Raw genomic sequence first — 8,952 nt, 5'->3', positions numbered from 1 at the left:
TCTTGAAAAAAAGAGGATACGTTTAAAATTTCAATGTAGTCCAGCCTATTTTCTATGATTTAAACATTAAGATGGTCATGCTTGGAATGTCTTTCATCATAGGTCTACCACCCAGTGATTGCCGAGTTAAAAAAAATATCTACGACCACTACGGCTACTATTACAGCTACCACCATCACCACAACCACCTTCCGGAGTCTTCCGACTTTCCTAGCATTGCTAAGGAATGGTGTGTAAATTCTTTATCACCCCTACGCCCCAGCTATTAACCACCTCTCACATCACTTAATACTCGGTATCATCTGCCCCTGCTTCACTCGCCCAGATCCCAGAGTGGGGGAAAAAGGCAGGGGACCAATATATACAGCAGGGAAGAGTGAATAGTGTATAGTGGAAGGCTTGACATATTTGTTCCTATAGACTCACTCTCCTCTTGTCATATCACGTCCCCTCACTGTCCGCTGGCTACCCCTTCCCCCACTTTGTCTGTCTGTGCGCCAGGGATTCTTATTTATCTATCTATCTGTCGGTCTGTTTATCCACCTATCTTTATATATATATATATATATATATATATATATATAGATAGATAGATAGATAGATAGATAGATAGATAGATAGGTTGATAGATAGATAGATAGATAGATAGATAGACAGACAGACAGACAGACAGATAGATAGATAGATAGATAGACAGATAAAGAACTATGTATGTATGTAAATACACGCACACACATACATGATTAGAGAGAAAGAGTGGATGCGTAAGTATATGCATACACTCACATGTATATGTGTATGTATAAGTGTATATATATATGTGTGTGTGTGTATATATGTATGTGTGTGAGTATAGATGTGAATATGTAAGAGTGAGTGTATGTATACACGCACACACACACACACATATTCCTGTTCTGGGTGTGTACATATGTGTTGTGTCTAAGAGAGAATAAGCATATGTCCATGTGTGTGTGTGCATACAGATGTATATAAAACCTTGAAACTCCAATTTTAAATCCTTAGCCAAAAGAATAACACCACCGACGTACAGGGAATGCAGGCTAAAGGGGGAGGGGGAGGATGTAACTCCACACTTCCTTTTTAAAAACTCCCACCCTAACACACCGTTCACATCCTTACACGACAAACAATCGCTGCCTTCATAACACCTACTGAGTAGACAGCCTCCTTCGACTCATTCACACCACTACCGTCACCAATTCCATCATCAAGGAACTTCTACGGGGGGGTCTCTCCATCTGCTAGAAATAGAGAGCTAATTCCCTTTTTTTCTAATTAACATAACTATCGTCTTTGAATGATAGTACACATTGTATAACGTGTTCCTAGACTTATATTCCATTACAAAAACTATCACCGCAACCACCACCACCACCACTACTACTACTACTACTACCATCGCTATTACCAAAGTTTCAACCATTACACAACCACCACTACCACCATCACCACCACCACCACCACCACCACTACTACTACTACTATCGGAGCCAAAACTACCCTCATTATTACCACCATCACCACATCTACTGCCATCACATGTACTACAACCGCAACTACAACTATCTAAACTGCAATCATCAGTTCGGTACACTATACTATAAACCACTGCTGCAACTACCATTACTATGACCACCACCACCACCACCACCACCATTGCTACACAAGTACCAAATCACTACCACCACCACCACCGCCACTAAAAACTACTACCATTACAGACCACTATCTTTATAACCACCACTTGCAGAATTTCTACTACAACCTCCATATATATATATATATATATATACTTTGAAATTATATGGATAATACCGTACTAAATTCTGGTACCTAAACTTAAGTACCATATTCACCTGAAAATATATATATATACCTATAATTTGTAGGGCAGACCATCCAGCCCCGGCAACTTGTCCCCGGTGCATTCAGCCAGCACCTCCTTGACCTCCTCAGCTGTGATAGGCCCTTCACAGCACCTTGCCTCCTGTGTCGAGAGTTGCGGCCTGCCAGCGAGGAAGTCCCTTAGGGCTCCCCACGGTCCGTCGCATCACTCTCCCCAAACAACCGGGCGAAATGCTGAAGAAAAGCCTTCCACATTTCCTCTTGTCCTTCGATCGTACAACCCTGCTCGTCAATTAAAGACTTTATAGAGGCTTCTCTGCCTCTACGACGAGCCCATCCGGCAACAAGGGAGATACCTAATAGAGGCAATTCTTGAAAGACCTTAGAAAGCTATAGCATTAACTAAAATACAGTCAACAACATTGACTGATTTGTGCCAGTAGACCACAAGGTCATGGAAATTACTGTAATATTAGCGCAAAGCAGTGATTAGGCATAAGCAAAGTTTAGGTTAATCAAAACAGATTTGTGACATATTTCAACTGCTAAAAATCAAATTCACTGCAGATACCATGAAGAAAATTTTCTCTTATAGTAAAAAGGTGTAACAACACCAGATCTGTTCAGTGTTGCCATGTGTCAGGATTCTCAGACATCAATATTTCTAACTCCTTAGCCATCATATATATATATATATATATATATATATATATATATATATATATATATATATATATATATATATATATATATATATATATATCATCAACATATGAGATACCAAGTTCACATTTCATTCAGTAAAATTTTCCCTCAACCCAAGATGACATATTTCTCTGTTCTTTCAGTAGATATTACACAGCCACAGAACTAATCTATTTTTACATTAGATGTTATCACAACTGGCATTCCATACATACATACATACATACATACATACATACATGTGTGTGAGTGTGTGTATATATATATATATATATATATATATACACACACACATGTGTGTGAATATTTACATTCTGTGTTTTGCATGAGAAAAAGAAGTGTTGAACTGCAAATGTTGTTTGTTGAGAATTCTCTGTCAGTAAATTATTCACTAACTCTGTCCTTTCAAAGATGAGTAGAATTTTTTAAAAAAACACCTTATTTGAAAACCAGGTGATGGTTGGTGACAGGAAGAGCATCCAGCCATAAAATTCCGCCTGAAATGAAGTCTTCATTGAAACGTATGCTAGCAAGGTTAAAACAGACATAGAACCAAAAGAGGAAAATTTTAATCAACTGGAAATTTTTTGTAATACATCATTTGATGCATCGGCCTTTGATTCATTCATTACAACAACCACCAACATTATTGTAACAACTACAAAAGCAACAACTAAAATGATATCCACAGTAACTTCTGTTGGTGTGAATGTGTGGTAAGCAGTTTGCTTTCCAACCACATGGTTCTGGGTTCAGCCCCTATCAGAAGCAACTGTCATTAGACTTTCCGGCTGGATTCCCAAGTGCAACCAACTGAGTCTGTGGCTATTATCCAACCATCTCACTTTTGGGCAGGAAACTGAATCTCTCACCCAGTTTAACCCCATTACCTGGCACCTGGGTGTTTTTAGCAGGGTCCATTCTGTTGCAAGCATCTGGGTCTCTGGTTTGAAGATATCTTGCTCCTTCCCACAAATCTTGGAAACTTTGGAAAAGGGTTGCAGGCATTACCTTCTCTCCTGATCAAAAGAAAAAAGAAAAAAGGCAACGTGTCTCTATGTAGCAATTGGACCTCTAAAAATAGCAGTCAAATCTCGTACTAATTACGGGAAGGGTACACCGAATTACGTTATGTGGGCCAGGGCTGACCTAGGGTTAAACAACTATATAATGCAGTTCTAGTTATACTGTTTGAAAAGGATGGTCATGGCTGGATCGTCTTTGATTTTTCTTTTTTTTTTTTTTTGTTGACGTCTGTTGAATCAGGACCGACTTACGTTTAAGCAGCAACACCAACATAAGATAATGAAATCTTAGAAACGTTATTTGATTAAAAAAAAAAATTTTTTTTATTAAAAAATTTTTTTAAAAAACGACCAGATGGTCATGGCTAGAGCGTCTTGAACGAGAGCTATCTCAGAGCTAAGTAACAAAACTAATATTGAATAATATAGTTCTAAACACGCAGTCTGAATAAAGCCAGGATGGTCACGGTTAAAATGTCTTTGATCCCAAGTTATCGGTGGAGAACACCGGTAGGGAACACATATCGTCTCCTTGCTTATTTCTTTTCCTCCTACTCTTTTAGCCTCCCCTCCCTCCCGCTACTTTCATCACCTTTATTACAATGACATCTCACTTACCTCCTACTTCTTTATCGTTCTCTTCCACCTCCTCCTTCGCCCTCTACCATACTCGTTCGATACGTTCCCCTGCCCACCCTCTCTTTTCACCAGCTCCACACTGATATTTCTCACTAACCTCCTACTTCCCTCCTCTCTGTTCTCCTCCCGATCCCCTCACTGCAATACAATACTCCCTCTCACCCCCACAGCTTCATTCTCTTCTCCTTTAACACAGCAGACACCTTAAGAATAACTTCCGCCCACCTTCATCACCCGTCTGCCGTCTGTCTTAACAACAACCCACCCAGAGGGGACCATTCAACCTTTATATAGGATGGCATGTTAATTGGGAGAAGTTAACGAGAGTTCTGGTTTAACTCCAGGTAAGCTCTGATCCAGATGACTCGCCTAAGAGTAAAAGCGTTCCTGTCGTGAACATCCAGTGTTTTGGGACACCGTATATCTTAGTAGTGGTGGTGAAGATGATGAGTGTGCCTAGGGCTATATTATTCTATCTATTGTGCTTTTTTAAAATTTATTCATAGAGAGTCAAGAGTTAGTGTTATTGTTGTTTTGTCTCAACTTAGTCCTGGTCCAGTAGAGCTATGAACAAAAGCTTTCTAGACATGACCATCAAGTCTGAATTTTTTTAGACAGTATATTTCTGTTTACATTACCTAATATGACCTTCCCTGTCTCTAAAATATGGCTTGAGGGATTTTGACTGCTATTTCAAGGAGGCCAAAACAAATTAAAGAACAGGTCTAGCAACTATTTAGGGGCCTCACTTGTTGACCAGAAGGGATGTCACTGTGTGTGCGTGTGTGTGTGTGACTCGTTACACAAAGTGTTGTGTGATTTACCAAGAAGCTCCAAAGTGCAGATATCTATAATAGTAGAAGCAAAATTCTGTCTGTCCGTCTGGGACCCCCTGTAGATTGTATCTCAGTCTACAATTGCTTTACATAGATATATTTTACCTTTTCAGAATCAGGATAATCCCGGGATTGAAAATCTGTCCTTCATTTGGTTCTTGACCATCAGGCATTGGGATCTAATTCAAAAGCACTTGGGCTGCTATTTCTAGCAGGTAAAGCTTCGCTGATTCACACCATCTTGGTTGGTGTTTGTCAGATGACATCAGAAATCAAGGGAGAGATAAACGACATCCGCTTCTTTAATTTTACGTCGAGATAAGAACTTTGGGACAAACTGGCCAACAGTTGGAATTTAACTTGGGGCTGGAACAACAGAATGATTGCATTGCAGAATTAATTCTCATCTGTCCTTAACCCCTGATCAAACACCACCAGGGCATACAGTCATTATGGATGTATTATAGTCATGCTGTTAAGCTCTCCTTAGTTTTGGGCCATTGGAGCAAGTTTAAAAGTCTGAATGAAGTGTGGCTTTTAAGATAGTTTTCAATATATTTCTATTTATATTCTATGATATTTAATATGTCTTTATTCATCTTTGTTGTCCATATTTATGCCACTGACCACTCTAAGATATTTCTCTAAGTGCATTTATGTTTTAACCCTGTAAATTACTCTACGCATTAAACATTCTGTATTGTATCTGCATAAGTTTGAGTCTTATGTTTGTTAGAGTCAAAAATAGGACAACTACTGTGATGATAACACCAATTGAGACAAAAACACATGTCCACAATTGTCCTCTTGTATACATACACACACACACACACACACACACACATATATATATATATATATATATATATATATATATATATATATATATATATATATATATATATACGATGGACTTCTTTCAGTTCCTGTCTACCAAATCCATTCACAAGGCTTTGGTTGGCCTATAGATACCGGCCCAAGGTGCTACGCAGTGGGACAGAACCATGCCTAGTATACATACACACAGACACTTTGAACCATGGAAAACACAATTCTATATCATATATGGTAAGCTGGAGTTATGAAAAGTATTAGAGAGAGGGGTACATTGAAATTTAGGTTCATGAATTTATTGGGATCACAGAAAATGTTCATATATAGGAAAGAATAGTAACAGTGGAGGGGTAGAAACCTTGAGCCCTGAATAAATTCCTTTCAGGATACTGGTACAGTAAGTATAGGTGGGTAAATGTATTTATGTGTGAGACAGTGTGGTACCTGATGTACATATCAATGAAAACAACCTTCCATCTTCATTAAGCTTTGTAGGTAGTGCAATGTTTTATATATATATATATATATTACTAAAGGAACTTGTCCAAATTAGTGAGCCATGCCTGTGTGTGTGTGTGTATAAGTGTGTGTGTTTTGAGATTCTTTTGGAGTGTCAATGCATGTATTTTTAGAATAAGAGGCTATCAGTGTGTGTGTGTATAATGATATAAGCAAGATGTTGATCTGTGTATGAGGATAAGTAAAAGTATGTATGAATGTGTGTGTATTTCTGTGTGTATGTGTGTTTGTACGAAGGTGGGGGTGGGGTCAAGTAAAAAGTGCTTGTGTACTCTGAGATTAGGTTGCAAGTCTGTATGTGTGTGTGTATGTTGCGTTGTGAGTGTGTGTGTGTGTGTGTATTTAGGAACAAGAAATGGGTATTTCGTTGTGTGTGTGTTGGGATTAAAACAGAGGTGTCAGTGTGGGTGAGATAAGAAGGGGGTATTAAAATATGTGTTGGGATGAAAGGTGTCAAGGGTGTGTGTGAGGTGTTCTTCATTCCCCCCTCCCCACCATGTGTGAGACGTAGACAAGGGGGGGGTACTACTTTATCTGTTCCCTTAAATCCCAGTTTTTTTAGCCTGACTTGTATATAATCTGGAAGAGGTTCTCTCCTTTCTTGGGAAAATTGGACATCGTAGAATACCTGAGTGTGTCTATGCATGTGTGTGTGTGTGTGTGTGTGAGAGAGAGACTATGAGTGTGTCTTAGATTGTGAGTGTGTGTATGATTGTGTGTGTGTGTGCATGTCTGTGTGTGTGTGCATGTCTGTGTGTGTGTCTGTGCATGTGTGTATGTGCATGTATGTGTGTGTGTGTGTCTGCATGTGTCTGTGTGTGTGTATGTGTGCATATGAATATGATTGTGTGTTAGAATGTGTGAGTGTATGTCTTGATGTGTGTGTGCTATCAGCCAGTTTGTTTCTATATATGAGTCTCTGCATGTTTGCTTTTACATATGAGTATAAACTTTGTGTGTGTGGTCTTTGAGTATGTGTGTGTGTGTGTGTAGACAAACAACTGTAGTCTTTGACCATTTGCATCAGTATACAACTATGGTTCTTGAGAGCATGTGTGGAGTGTATGAGCGTGTTATTTGCATGTGTGTGTGAGTTCATAGGTGTGGTATTTGAGAGTTTGTCTATGACGTAAGTGTATGTATGTATGTATGTATGTATGTGTGTATGAGTATAGCATTTGAATATTTATGCAAGTGAAAATGGTTTTGGAGTGTTTGGGTGTGTAAGTGTATGAGTTTAGTTTCTATATATGAGTGTGTAAGTGTAGGAGTGTGGTATTTGTGTTAGTGTAGGACTTGAGTCTTTGAATGTCTGTACAAGTAAATGAGCTTAATCTTTGAGCGTGCATGTATGCAAGTGTATCAAAGCTCTTTCAACACTTGCACAAGTAAGTGTATGCATACCATCTTGAAAGTGTGTATGTATAACAGTGTCTGAATGTGGTTTTCGAATGTTTGTGTGTGTAAGATTATAAGTGCCGTCTTCGAGTGTTTGTGTGTGTAAATGTATGTATGAATATGTTCATTGAGAGAGCATTTATGTATAAGTCTAAGATCTTTGAATGTGTGTATGTGTAAGTGTATGGTGGTCGTTTTTGAATGCTTGTACAAGTTTGATCTTAGAATGTGCTATGTCTGTAAGTGTGTGAGTGTTCTTTGATAGTTTTGTGTGTGCAAGTGTATAAATGTGGTCTTTGACTGCATGCATGTGTTTAAGTGTACGAATGCAGTCTTTGAATGTGTGTGTGTGTGAGAGTTATGTGTGCATAACTGTATGAATGTGGCCTTTGTATGTTTCTGTTTTGTGCATATGACCTTTGAATGTGTATATAATTATCTGGTATAACTAAGTGGTCCTTGTGTTTGGGCAGCAGATTGTCCTCCTAAGTGTATTTGCTTGTGAAAGCAAAAGTATGTGATTACGTATGTATGAGAGTATATGTATCTAAAATATGTATTTAAATATATTTTATATGCTTCAGTCCTTTGGTTGTGGCCATGCTGGGGCACCACCTTGCAGAATTTTTTGTCGAATGAAGAGACCCCCAAAGAGACCCCAGTCTTTTTTTTAAAGCCTGGTACATATTCTGTCGGTCTCTTTTGCCAAACTGCTCAGTTACAGGTACCTAAATACACCGACACTGGTTGTCAAGTGGTAGCAGGAGACAAACGCACACACACACGCACGCACACCGCGGGCTTCTTTCAGTTTCCCTCTACCAAATCCACTCGCAAGGCTTTGGTAGGCCTGAGATACTTGCCAATAGTGCCACACAGTAGGACTGAACCCAGAATCATGTGGTTGGGATGCAAATTTCTTGCCATACAGCCATGCCTGCACCTGTATGTGTAGGCTTCTGTACACAGACACGCACACACACATACACTCACACACGTTATTGTACATATGTAAATGCATCTGTATTTGTGTATATTTCCACATTTCTGCAAGTTCAAAAGAGTTTTATATATATATATACACACACACACACACATATATATATACATATATATATATATATATA

Source organism: Octopus bimaculoides, chromosome 14, assembly GCF_001194135.2.
Source record: "Octopus bimaculoides isolate UCB-OBI-ISO-001 chromosome 14, ASM119413v2, whole genome shotgun sequence".
In the NCBI taxonomy this organism is placed as follows: domain Eukaryota; kingdom Metazoa; phylum Mollusca; class Cephalopoda; order Octopoda; family Octopodidae; genus Octopus; species Octopus bimaculoides.
Note: the sequence above shows the minus strand (reverse complement) of the source record.